General features: G+C 39.1%; 1 protein-coding gene across 4 annotated transcripts in view; it reads right to left on the bottom strand.

The window, feature by feature from the left end:
- GLCE (glucuronic acid epimerase) overlaps window positions 1-14,465 on the bottom strand; it is a 116,763-nt gene extending 102,298 nt beyond the window's left edge. For all 4 annotated transcript variants that reach the window (XM_037010051.2, XM_017660387.3, XM_073212076.1 and 1 more), the window contains exon 1: window positions 14,269-14,465. The gene's annotated coding sequence lies outside the window, so the exon portion shown is untranslated. The remainder of the gene's footprint in view (window positions 1-14,268) is intronic.
- Between the last annotated feature and the right edge of the window lie 318 nt (window positions 14,466-14,783).

The following is a 14,783-nucleotide window of genomic DNA, read 5'->3' as shown; positions in this document are numbered from 1 at the left end:
TATAGCCAATAAAGAATTTCAAAAAGGTTGGAGTTGGAAAAGTCTTTGGAGGATAGCTTGATTAAACTCTACTCTATATACACATTAACGCCTCAATAAGACAATGTCCACTCTATTTTCATTTCAATTGTTAAAAACATCTTCATTATGTACCATTTAATCCCTGTTCCACATGTCATTCCTTCAGGTGTTTCACAGAATCACAGATCTGAGTCAGGAAGAAGATTAAATAGATAATTTAATTACCTATCTTGAAAAGCATTACCATATACCCTCCTGAAGTTCTTTCTTCCAAGCTGAAAATCTCAAATTATTGTGCCAAGTATCTGTTTCAAGAACTGCTTCATTTAGATTAATCTCCTCAGAATACACTGTCTATCAATATCCTTAAAATATGGCAAACAGAACTGAGAACACTAAATGCAGAGTAGAAAAGAATCAACTGCTCTGGACAACAGGCTTCAAAATAACAGTGTTTAAGCAGGTGTTAGCCTTTGGGGGCAGTTATAATAAACCACTGACTCTTCAGCATAAGACAAATAAGAAGACACACCCAGGAACACCTGCTTAAAAAGAAAAAAATCCAACTAAACTGCTCTTAGCCCACCAAGTCTCCAGCCCTGTATTTATGCAGATTTTCAAAAAATATTCAATCATATGGCTTTGTTTGTCCCTACCAAATACAACATTATTATAACAAATATTTTTCTTTCATACAGTCTGTAGTTGTAACTATTAAAAATAAGCGGGAATGGGAATGGAGGGTGGGGAGGTTGAGGAGGATCCTAATGTGGTCAAATAACATACAGAGGCACTCCCTCATCATTTTGAGAGTGATAAACATCTTAAATAGAACACACAGGGGAGACAGCACCTTGAGGCACACCACTAAGAATGAACTGCAGTTTAACATCAGCCCATTATTACGAATCGACCTACCTATGCAATTATTTAGACTACATTTCTGTATCTTGTCTACGAAGGTATCATAAAAAGCTGTCAATTACTGTCTGTATGACCTTGAGAGTCCCTTTCCACATTTGTAAAACAGGGTTAAATGAAGCAACCCATGTAAAGTGTTTAACCCAGTGTCCAGCACAAAATTAAAAATCCAATACACCGTGGCCAGAATATCTCCTGAGTTTATGTGTGTGTGTGTTTGTGTGTGTATCTCCAGAATGATCTCCTACCAGCTTACCTACCCTGTAAGAAAAGTGAGGCTAACACAGTATGGCTTGTTCTTTGTGAACCCATGCTGGCTTCTAGTGATCAGTGTCTTCTTTTTCAAGACCAACTATACATGTGTTTAATAATCTGGGAATCTGTTCAGGAATGATACCAAGCTCACCAGTTAACTACTATTATCTTCAGCCTTTACTTGTTTTCCAACATTGTACATTTCCAACATTTTTGCTGTCAGCAGCTAAAAACACTCTTACACACAGGTGTTCACAAAAAAAAAGGCTTGTTGAATTTTCTTTTTAAAAATCATCATGAATTTCTTAGTTATGATAAATGTACCATGTTATGTAAGAGATTAACACTGGAGGAAACTGTGTGAAAGATACATGGGAATTCTATCTTTGCATTTCTTCTATAAATATGTAACTATTTCAAAAATTAAGCATTTTTTAAAAATCAAGATGATCTTCTCTCACCTCTAATAAATTCTTTCTTAAAATTCCTCAACTATTACCAACCATTATTCAGTACAAATTCGTTAGCATCCTCAGATTTAGAATCTTTAGACTCCTAAGAGACACGAATTCCAGCAATTAGGAACTCATAATAACCCACTTACCCTGTGCCACACAGAGTTAGCATTCAGTAAACAATAGTCATCCTAAAATATTATTTTTGGAAACAAGAGCTTTAAAAAAGTATCTATCCAAAAGGCAAATATTTCCCCTAAAACATTAAAGCTTTTTAGAATCTAATTAAAACCTCTGACTCTTATTACTCCCTCCAGTCTTCTTTAGCAGTGACATTCAAGTCAAGCTCAAAATGATCGTTGATGTATGAGACAAATTACTACTACATTATCAGCATAAAAAATTCTTTAAATATATTTTAAAAGCACGCTTATACCTGTGGGGAAAATGGAACTTTCTGACCAGGATTCCCACGTGGCCTTACGAACCTCCATTGTGTATATAATAAGAGATGTTTACTGGCTATAGAGCCACTAGTTTGTCACTGGAGCACTGGCCCAGGGGAGAAGTGGAGAGGAAACACCCACTCTCTCCTCTGCCTGTGTTCCTGCTACATAATTGGCCAAAAGTCCACCAGTCACCAGGGACCCACCCACAGAGCTCCTACTACTGCAAAGGGTGGGGAAGGAGAGCATGGTAGGGGAGAGCAGAGAGCCATGAGAGCTTGGTGCCCTCTGGGAGGGAGGGAAGGTAGCAGTGGAGCCCCAGTGCTCCTGGAGAATTAAGCCCAAGAGTGGGGAGCAGAATTTGTAACCTGCCTGGAGAGCACTTTCAAGCCAGCCGCATGTACCAAGCTGTCTGCAACCACTGTGAGAATAAACGTGGTAACCCCCTTTCATCCCCAACTTCTTGCCCTTGCCTTTATTCAGTCCCAACGAAATCTTAGCGAACTTGTCCCAGCAGAAAACCCGCACTTCCCAGAGCTACTATACCATGGATGATTGGGTTTTGAATTACGTAAATAAGAGTTTAGGAAAATGATGAACTTTATTTGCAATTATTCAAGCTCAAACTTTCACTGCTAAGCAACAAAGTCATGAAAAATCTCCTAAAACTGTAACTGTCAAACAAATCCTAAAATACCTAAGAATAAACTATCTTTCCCCTAAATACCACCAAATAGCTTTTGTCCTTTAAAGAGTTTCTTTCAGGTATCAACTGTCTAACTTTCAAAAACCTGGCTTTTCTTTTTGGAACAATGCTACAGAATTGGTATTATAAACAGAAGAGCTATTGTCAAAGAATCGATCCAATAATAAAAAGAGCTAAGGCCACTTGTCTTACAGAAAATTACTGCCAAATGCTGCCAGACCCTGCTTTTCCTCTTTCTGGGCCAGTAGCCAGATACTAATCATTTTTAGACCCTTTCTAATTTTTAGCACACAATTTAGGACACAATACCACATTTGAACTGGACAGTATTTTAATTAATATTCTCCATAATTTATCTAATGTTTTGGCAATCATGTGCATGTACACATGATCTATAATACCTTTGAAAGTACATAAGAAATTGGTAACAGTGGGTGCCTCTGAAGCAACTGTTCAGGTCTTAAAATTAGTTTATCTGCTAAAAGGAAAAACCACAATTAAATATTAGTTCTGGTTAATACATTTTACAAGATAATGCATGAGGCATTCTTTTAAGAATCTCTTTAAAATATTTTAATATGCAATTGTTTCAAAAACAATTTACATTGCTTAATTTCACTTTTAATCAAAAAATATAAATTAAGATCATTTTCTGCTTATCAAATTTAGAAAAGCTAAATACTGGAATATCAATTGGCATAACCTTTCTAGAAAACAATATGGTAATATCTAATTTTTTTAACATCTTACCTTTTGACTGAACATTTTTATTCCTATCCTAAGAAAATGATCAAGTATGGAGAAAGATTTATGCACAAAGATTTTCATCAATGTCGTCAGCAGAGGAAAAAAAGGTTAAATAATCAGAAATGGTTAAATTATTGTACATCCATCCATTCAATAGAAGCCTATGCTGCTATTAAAAAGCAGGTTTTGAAACAATTTGAACAAAATAGGAAAATCTTCATGATATAATGCTTGGGGGGATAAACAGAATATAAGATAGATGAATGAACATATTCATGGAAGGAGGAAAAATGTATGCCACAGTGTTAGCTATGTTTATATTTGGGCTAAGACATCATTTTTATTTTTATTTTTTGTTATCATTAATCTATAATTACATGAAGAACATTATGTTTACTAGGCTCCCCCCTTCACCAAGTCCCCCCCACAAACCCCATTACAGTCACTGTTCATCAGCGTACTAAGATGTTGTAGAATCACTACTTGTCTTCTCTGTGTTGTACAGCCCTCCCTATTCCTCCCCCCGACATTATACATGCTAATCGTAAGGCCCCCTTTCTTCTTCCCTTCCCTCCCATTCTCCCCAGTCCCTTTCCCTTTGGTAACTTTAGTCCATTCTTGGGTTCTGTGATTCTGCTGCTGTTTTGTTCCTTCAGTTTTTCCTTTGTTCTTATACTTCACATATGACTGAAATCATTTGGTATTTGTCTTTCTCCGCTTGGCTCATTTCACTGAGCATAATACCCTCTAGCTCCATCCATGTTGTTGCAAATGGTAGGATCTGTTTTCTTCTTATGGCTGAATAGTATTCCATTGTGTATATGTACCACCTCTTCTTTATCCATTTATCAACTGATGGACACTTAGGTTGCTTCTATTTCTTGGCTATTGTAAATAGTGCTGCGATAAACATAGGGGTGCATCTGTCTTTTTCAAACTGGGCTGCTGCATTCTTAGGGTAAATTCCTAGAAGTGGGATTCCTGGATCAAATGGTATGTCTATTTTGAGCATTTTGAGGAACCTCCACACTGCTTTCCACAATGGTTGAACTAATTTACATTCATTCCCACCAGCAGTGTAGGAGGGTTTAAGGCATTATTTTTATATTTTTATTTTGTATTTCTCCAACTTTTAAAAATAAGCACTTAGAAGTTATAAAACCAGAGGGAAAAATATATGGCATACATATATATATAAAAGATAGATACACACATTTATTCTTAAGTTTGCAAAACTGATGTATTTCAACAGCTGAAATAAATTAGAACCTTCTAATTAACATTTATGAAGGCTGATGATAAACTAACCCAAATTACTGTGTACCATTAAGATTATTCCTAACCGCTGATAGACAGTGACTGTAACGGGGTATGTGGTGGGGACTTGATGGTGGGGGGAGTCTGGTAGCCATAGTGTCGCTCATGTAGTTGTAGATTAATGATACCAAAATTTAAAAAAAAAGATTATTCCTAACATACAATAAGCATTATCAGCTAGTTTATTTTTAAATCAATATAGTAAAAAAGAAAACTTCATATTATCATATGGTACAATATGGATAAAAATTAAATCCCAAATATGATCATCAAAAAGCCTCCACAGGGATCCGGACGATGCTGCGGTTGTGGCTGCATCCAGCCCACCGTCTCCTGGACTTGCCATAGGAATGAGGAGGGAGATGTCTAGGCTGGCATGTGCATACAGTGAGACAACGAATTTGACCGGATCTGTACTGTTGGAACTCAACCAGGAGTTGGGAGGGGTGCAAGGTGTAGCGCTCCAAAATCTCATGACTATAGACTATCTATGGTTAAAAGAACATATGGGATGTGAACAGATCCCAGAAATGGGCTGCTTTAATTTGTCTGATGGTTCAAGTACAGTTGGACAATATCCATCATATCATAGATAAATTTTCACAAATGCCTAGGGTGCCTAAATGGTTTTCTTGGCTTCACTGGAGATGGATGGTAATTATAGATTTGCTTTGTTTATGTCACCGTATTCCTATTATGTTAATATGTGTGTGCAAATTAGTTAGTAGTTTAAAACCTATACATACTTAAGGTACTATACAAGAAGATATGTCAAAGAAATAATCAATCCTCCCAAGTTTCCTTCATATGCTACATCTATAGCTTTTCTTCTTCCTTCCTAATTACAAACCTTAAATAGAATTCGTGCCTCATATCGAATTTACCGAGTATCATAATTCCTCCAGGTGGTAAAGATACCTCGAGACAAGTGCTGGGCATAGAAGCCACAGGGCATAAATCTGCAAAGAAGTAAAAAGCTAACCTTTGCAAACAATATGGCTTCTCTCTCACTTACCAACTTTACATTTCCCTGTATGGCCCCAGAAGATGACTGGTTAGCCAGAGACGGGTAAGATTCCTCAAGGGAGGAACAACCTAAGACAGGCACAGTCGCAGGGGCGCCATCAGGTGAGAAATCGGCGATCAACAGAGGGGAGGCTTAGAACCTCACCCTCCCTGTTTTGAGAGAAATCTTCTGCATCCGTGGATGTTTTGTTGCCCTTGTCTAGCTTGGATTAATACTTAGTCTATAGGCACACACCTGATCATCTACATTTGCCCTCTTACAGCACTAAACTATGTTTTCTACCTTTATCTTGCATCTACCTACCACTTCAGCATTTTATTAAAAATAAAAATAATAATAATAATAGGAGAAATGTGGGATCCACATATAAATCAAGTACAAAAATCAAACGAATATTCATATTTGACCTGATTGTTTATAGGTCATAATGCATGATCAAAACCGAAAGTTTCTGTGATGACTGCCCTTGCACTGTTCACCATGTAAGAATTTATTCACCATCTAAGAATTTGTTCACCAAGTAAGAACTTGTTCGTTATGCTTCAGAAGATTGGAGACTGACGAGTTAGGCTTGAGATGGATTAATGATTGTACATTGAGCATTGACCCCCCTATACTGAATTTTACTGTTGTTAACAACCATTTGATCAATAAATATGAGAGATGCCCTCTCAAAAAAAAAAATGTAAACAACAACAACAAAAAAAAATTAAATCCCAAATGGTTAATAATGTAATTATGAATTAAATATTATAATACTTATTAGGATAAATAATATTCTTGAAAGGAAGAACTGATTAAACTAGATATAACATCTAAACTAGTAAATACAACCAAACTTTTCCTTTAAATAAACTGAGTCTTCTAGTGGAAAAAAACAATACCTATTAATGAATGGGTAAATTACCCTTTCTCTGACATTAACTAACCTGTATAGTTTCAAATATATGTGAAGTTTACCCCTAAGGATTATTTTCACCGCTCATTCAGAAATCACAAATGTCACAAGGTCACTATTATGCTTATTAGCACCTTCAGTGGATTTCCACTACCTTAAATTCAAATTCCTCATATTTGTTAAAAAAGATCCTTTGTGCTATGGTCTTTGTTTTCACTCCGCACTCCTTCCTTCTCACTTGCTTTCTATCCTCTAGCCTAGTGGTTTGCAAAATGTGATCCTTGAACCATCAACATCTCCATCACCCTTGAACACATTAGAACTCCAAATTCATGAACACAGTTCATACCAAGGGATTCACATGCCCATTACAGCTTGAAAACCACTGCTCTAGCCCTCCTGAATTGCCTGCAGATCCCCAAATCAGTCCACTCTTTCTGCAAATTCAGGTCCCTACCTACAATGCTCTTTTACCACATTCCCTATTGGGGTATCCTAGCCACCCTGTTTCCAACTCATCTTTGAAATCAGCTTAGAAATCACTTCAAATGGGAACTGAAAACTTCTCCAGAATCAGAAAAATATTTTTCAAAATTTCTTCTATTATTATAGGGGCTCTCATTTGCATTCTTTACTGACTAATGTCATTTCTGAAATTACTTAAGGCCATCAAAGAAAGCCTTTGCTTGACATATTCCAAAACATAATTTGTTAACGTATGACAAATAAAAAAAAGATTCATAGCTTTTCTACTCATGCTATGAATGTGTTGGTATAACTTATTTAAAACTGTACAGAACAGTAGAGAAAAAAAATGTACAATGAACCAAATTTTCAGAAAGAAATTACTTTTATTGTTGAAAAATATAGGAAAATGGCCTATAGTTCTGAAACTCCCATCTTGAAATAGTTGATTTGAAGTATTTCTTTTCTGCACCTATTTCTCCCATCATTTGGAGGAGGGAGAGCAGTAATAAAGAAGACAGGTTTAAAAAAAAAAAAAGTCAAAACTAGAGGAAAGAGAAATATATAGCAATGGATAAAGTCAAGTGTTACATGTTTTCGGTTAGAGATAAAAAAAAGTGCCGACCAGAAACTAATCTCCGATATTTATAATAGGTTCGAGACAGTCTCACAGCACATGGTTAATAAGTTATCTTTAGTCATTTAATGATCATATAGCATGTGCTAAGAACCACGTGGAATTAAGATTTATATGTACCTCTCCATATATGTGGAGATTAAGTTAACTCCTTGTTATTTAGCCAAGAAATTCATCTTTAAGCCCGACGGAGGGGCTGGGGATTGAATCAGCCAGTGGGCAATGTCTTATCCGTCATGACTAGGTAATCAAGCACTCACAAAAACCCGTGAGAAGAGAACTGGGGAACCAGAACACCTCCACATGCCACTGAACTAGGCCCCCAAACTCCATGATAAGAAGCTCCTTTATTTGGGACCTTGCCCTATGTATGTCTTCATTTGGCTGTTAAACTTGTATCCTTTACAGTATCCTTTATTAACTGGTAAACAAGCGTTTTCCTGAGTTCTGTGAGACACTCTAGCAAATTAATCCAACCTAAGGTCACTGGAACCTCCAATCTGTAGCAAGCCGGTCAAGAAGCACAGGTTACAGCCTAGGACCTGAGACGGGCATCTGAAGTTGAGAGGAGGAGGGCAGTCTTGTAGGACTGAGCCCTTAACCTGGGGAATCTGGTGCTGTCTACGGACAGATAGTGTCAGCATTGTGTTGACTCCTCAGACACCCTGTTGGTGTTCAAGAATTGGGTCCTAGGAACCCAAACGGAAGAGAGAAGATTAGATCAAATGATCTTCAAGTTGCTGCTTTCAAGTTCAATTATTTTATTAACTCAACAAAAATTTGAGCATTATTTTGTAACACGTACTGTCCTGGGTCCTGGGAACATAACACCAAATAAACTGAATCTTACATTATAGTAGGGATTAAAAGACTAAAAATATATACAGTTATGTTGGAAAGCAGAAAGCACAAAAGGAAACGAAGCAAGGAAGACGAATAGGAAGTGTGTGTGGAAGGGGTACTGGAAGTGTAAACCAGGTGCCAGTAAAGGCCTCCCGAAGGGGTGATATTTTAATTAAGGCCTGAAGAAAGTAAGGGAGGGAGACGTGTGGATATCCCGAGGAACATGTCCCAGACCTTCTGAAACTGCAAGGAGAGAGGCTTCTGTGGCTAAAGAGAAGTGACCAACAAGAAGTAAGCACAGGTAAGATTTTAAAAATTTAAGAAGTTACTACTGAGAGGTTCTTTTATCCAATCTTTTCCTCCTTTCACACCACCCCAACTCTTCATTTAAAGATTAACTTAAATCAAACCTTTTCTACACAGAAACTTCTATAACCACTTATCACATCCATACATATTCTGAGCTTCTGCAGCAGTATCACTCATGACATCTTTATATACTATCTTGCAATTAAATATGTACAGCCTCCTAATCCAAAATAAACCAAGCCTCTTCAGGGCAGTGACCAGATTTTGTTTTTTTGTATCCCTATTAGTTGGCCCATGCTTGGCACTTAAATGGTTAGTGGTAAGGCTAATGCTAGTAACAGCTTCATCAGACATAAAATTAGTAAATTGCAGATAGATTTTTTTTTAAAAGAAAAAAGAAGAGAAAAAGAAACTGAAACTAGGGGACTGTATTAGTAAAGGCACTGAGGCATCTCCATGTGTCATGATCCAAAGTCAGGATTTTCTCTGAGCCATGTCCTTAAGACTCTGAGATCCTCAACATCACTTTTCTAAAAGCCACTCGAGGCTTTTTTCCTCTTGGGGGGAAATCAGGAACCTGGTATTCCTTTCAAATAATGGTTTTATTACATCAATGTTCACAACTAGATTAGCAAATAAAGATTACCGCTAGGCTGTATTATCTTGAGCAAGTCATTCAACTACTCTTTCATATGTCAGTTCCCTCCCCTGATAAATGAAGGAGTTGGATTAAATGGTCTCTAAAGTCCAATCAATCTCAAATTCTCCATTTTAGCTCTTTTGAAAAAACTGAGTAAACTTTACAACCTACTTCCTCAATTATGAAATGAATAAAATATCTATTCATTAGATAGAGGATTAGTGGTTGTCTGAAAATTCTGCAAGACTTTTCTGCAAGTATAACAGAGTAACCCTTATGTCCTATGGTACTGGAAGTCTTACTTCTTAAATATGAGGATAAAACTACAGATCTAGTATCAGTTTGTGGTCATAGGGGCAATAAAATAAAATAATTTAGAAAGCCCAAAATTTTAGAAAAATAGCACAAGACTGATTTGGGCTTAACTTGGGTAGACATTATGAAGACATTAATCTTGCCACTGAGAGTTCACACCTGTAAGGAGAGCCAACTGTATAAAACAAGTAACAGAGATGCAACAAGTAATAAGACAAATATAAACCTGCCTTTCAGTCCAGGACAAGACAGACATAAATAATTACAGCACACAAATGAACATAAGACAATGAATAAACAAGACAGAGAATGACCCAGTGGGGTGGGAAAGAGGGAGGGCCAGCAGAGAGAGATTTAAAAGGCAGACAGTGCTTACGTTGTATCCTGAAAAATCAGTACACTTTGTCAGCAAAACAAGAGAAGGAAAGGCATTCTAAGCAGCAGGGAGAATATATAAGAAGGCTCTGAGTCAGAAAACAGTATGGTTCTTTCAGTGAAATGATTGCATTAGTAAAGCTGGAGCTTGAGATTTATGGTGAGGGAAATGCAGGAGATAAGCCAGATGATGAAGGACCTTGTAACCTAAAGAGAACTAAAAAGGGAGAAGTATGGATGTTAAGAAGCATTGAACAAGTTTGCATTTTAGAAAAATCACTTCAGCAGTAAAGGATGAAGACTAAAAGGGGTCAACCACTACAGATCTCACTCTACACCCAGAGTTAAAAAAGGACGTTACATTATCATATAAATACTCTATTACAGAACAGGGATCAGAAATAAAAGTAATAATGCTTTAAAGATAAAGCTAAATCATTAGAAGAAAATCATTTACCTACATAAATATATATTATGGAATTAAATATTTCCTATCTATCTGAAAAAGAAACAGGCTTCTAAAATTAGGTACGATGTGCAGGAATTACATGCAACTAGTTCCATCCTGAGAACTAGATACTCTTATTAACATATACCCCTTTTTTGTACATATATATATATAATCTGCAACATGAAAAACAATGCAAAAGAATCCTTGGAATTGGAGCTTAGATTGATTATTGACAGGGACTTTTCTTGATTTAATTTTATATGTATGGAAATCAAGGCCCTGAGAGACTAAGCAATTAGCAGCACAGTGAAGATTGGAATTCATGTTAAGTTATTTATTTCTAGAAATTGCTTTAGTATATCACTTTTATGATTCTAGAATTTTGAATGATAATCCAAAAGGCAGTCCAGTTTTGTCATTTTCAAGAGTGTAATAATGAACTATAACACTATTTTTATGTTTCAGATGTCTCACAAGAAAAACACATATATATTAGATGTCCAAGTATTTGACCAAAAAAAAATCAATTCCTGAGTCTCTGCCACAATAAGAACACCTTCACCACCATAAAAACACACCCTATTCTTTTCCAGGGTGTCTTAAAAACTTCCTTTCTCAAACTAAGTAACACAATTAAATTTAAACGATGAAAGGCTTAAGATCAATTTATCTTTACATAATTAAAAATCCAACATCTTCAACATGTTTTAGCATTTTATTTAGATCTCATTCAGTCTCCTCCTATCGTTGTGCTCCCCACCCCACCTCTATAATTTTAGATACACATTTTGTCCTTCACTAGTACATACAATGCAAGTGGCAACACGAAGAAAAAAAACTTACAAATACTGTACACTTCACTAATTTGCAGTGAGCAAATGTTTTAATTTTTAGGCTTCTATAGTTCATACTTACATAATGTTTGCTCATTGAAATAAATACAAATAATGTAGAAGCATAAAATATCTCTTCTCTACTTCCTCCTGAAAAATCCCCCAAACACTTATTAAGTTTGATGTGTATCCTTACAGACTTTTTTATACTTAATGCCAAAAGTTGCTAATCCTGAGTCCATACATATTTAACACCCAAACTCTACTGATCATAATTTAATCTCTCTAATAATTCAGAAGTTAGATCATTATCTTGCTTGATTTCTGGTTATCACGGCAGACATCAATTATTTTATCTTTCAGGAACTATTTTAAAAAGTGAGCTGGACCCCCAGTATTGTTCATTTCTCCCTCATCAGCACTTCAATTATTTCATGTATTTTTATTTCTTGTCTTTCTCCCTCTCTTGATGTAAGTTACATGAGAGCTGGAATCACTGTACCTCCAAGTGCTGTGACACCTAGCAGGAAAATCAAATATTTTTGACTGATTGGTATGTTTCCTTAGAAATTATGAAAAGTGCTCTTATAAAAAGTTACTGAAATCTACTAATGGATCATTTGCCTTTCAAAAACAATGAGAAAGAAAAAAGTCTGCTTAGGGATTTTTGGCTGTAGTTCCAACCAAATATCAGTTTTGATAACTATAAAAGTTAGTCAAGCATTTTGGTTTGAATTATAACCAAAACAAAGATTTAAAAAACTTCAAAGGGTTAAATACTGCTATGTAGGATTCCCTTGTTTTTTGGAATGGCTGCAAAATTCAAACATTAGGTACATTATCCCTAATCTCTCTGATACTAAGATCAAAAGAAATGTCATTTTTTTAAGTGTCACTAAGAAATAGAGTAAGGCAGGCAAAATTCTTTGCTTTAGCATACTCAAATTTGTCTGTGTACCCGACATTACAGAATTATTCTTGCAGGGTTCCACTGCCTGCCATATGAGTCTTCATTTACAGGCCTCTAAGATAAAGTAGCTACTAAATAGAAGAACTGTCAAGCAAATGCACAGACTAACCTATACATTTTTGAAAAACCACATAAACATATACATAAGTCATTTTATTCCACCTAAATCCGGGTTAGTTACCAAGAACTCTGCTTAAGAGTCAAGGCTATATGTACCTTTACAATAAAACTGTTAAACAGGATTCTCTAAAAGAGCTGTTAGCCATCCTTACAGGTCTCAAACGACGCTTTTACAGAGCTCTAGCTTTGCTACTTCAAATTCCAACACGTTATTTGGAGCTGAACTTGGAAGTTATCTCTTTCCACAAACGCTCTTCGAAGGACAGGGAGAAGCCAGAACACACTTCCCAACACTACTTGACTGCTTAACACTCAGGCAAGACTTCAGGGCAGATCTAATAATGCAAGATCAGCAAAGCAGACCACCTAGAAAGGGGAGCCAAAACCGCACCGCCTTTCCCATCGTTGGCGGCTTCCACGCGCAACCTGAAGACAGGCGCCTGCTAAAGAGTCTAGTCTTCCTGTCCACCTAAAGTGCTGCCACTCTCTCGCTCTCAAGTAGCGAGGCCAGCTCGCCCCCGCCGGGATCCCGGGGCAGAGAAAAGAAAACTGCGGAACAAACCCACTATTTCTCCAACTAAACAACAACACGGATCATTCTTCCCACTAAGCATTGAGTAACTCTCCTCTAGACAGAGACCAGTTGCAGGATGCTGACCAGCCACAGGCTGTCTACTGGGCCGGCTGAGGACGCCACTAAGACCCCTGCCCGTCCGGATCAGACCCAGCGCCTGCTGAGCCGCGCCCACCATTCGAGATCAGCCGGAGACTCGCTAACTCCCAGTCGCCCCCAAAAAGACTGGAGACCATGCCAAGTTACCGCCCCCCTCTGGGCAAGCAGAAACCCCAGTAAAGACGCTGGTCTCCGTGGTACACCCTTCCGCCCCCAGCAGACCACCGAGGCGGCCCCGGCCCCTGCAGAACGCAGATGCATCACCCAGAAACCCCGGATAAACAGATAAACAGACCCTTCTCCCCTGAACGCTAATGCACTGCTCCTTTACCCCAGGAATGCGAACCAGGTGCCCAATCCCGCTCAAAGGACCCCCCAAGACCCCAATGACCTGTTCCTGCAGAGATCTAGGACCCTGCTAAACCTCTACCCCCAAAGAGCCCGGGACTCCGACAAAAGGACCTCTTGTCCCGAAACCCGGCTAAACGACCTCAAGGAACCTCAGGACCCTGATAAATCTCCCTCGACCCCGAAGATCAGGGACCCTCCACGCCGCAACCCACCCCCATCCCAAGCCGGAAGAGCCCCAGTACCCCCCGATAAACCGCCTTCTCACCCCGAGGAGCCCTGGCACCCGCTATACAGCCCTTGAGCGCCCGCGCCCGGGTCCCACTTCACCGCCTCCTCGCTCCCCGCACTCCAGAACCCCGCCAAGCCTCGCGCCCACCAAGCAGCGCCGCGCTGCCCGCGGATCCGCCCCCGTCGGGAACCCGCCTGCCCCGGGTGCTCCGTGTCCCCGCTCCCCGACCGCTCTTCAGAGGAGACGCGCTCCGGGCTTCCTTACCTGAGCAGCGTCGGAGGGCGAGCTGACCCGAGGGCCCTGAGGAACAGAAGGAGGCAGCAGGGAAGGGGCGGCCCAGGCCTGCGGCTGCTGCAGTTCCAACCTCTTCGCGAGGAAGCGCTTGTGTGAAGAGAGCCCTCCCGCTTCGCGCGCAGCGGAGAGAGCTGGCCACAGCCGTAGCCGCCGCTCTTCCCGCGAGATCCTAGCCACGGTGAAGGGCGGGGCCACGGCGAGGGGCGGCAGCGCGGCTCGAGTGGCAGCCCCGAGAGCCTGTTGGCTGCGGTGCGGGAGGCGGGACTCGGATTCTATTCGACCAATTGTAAAATAGAAAAGGTGATTGGCCCTGCCCACCGCTTCTCCTCTCCCCCGCCCCTCATCAATAAATCAGGGGAAAAAGCAGCAGTGACCTCAAGTCACCAGAGTTATTGCGTGTTTGCGATAGGGCTGCTTGGATAGGGAACCCTTGCTTGTGTCTGAACCTGCCCTCCATAGATACACCTGGTTTAGAGAAGTAGCCA

The sequence above is a fragment of the Manis javanica genome, chromosome 8 (assembly GCF_040802235.1).
Source record: "Manis javanica isolate MJ-LG chromosome 8, MJ_LKY, whole genome shotgun sequence".
In the NCBI taxonomy this organism is placed as follows: Eukaryota; Metazoa; Chordata; class Mammalia; order Pholidota; family Manidae; genus Manis; species Manis javanica.
Note: the sequence above shows the minus strand (reverse complement) of the source record. Positions and strands in the feature narration are given on the sequence as shown.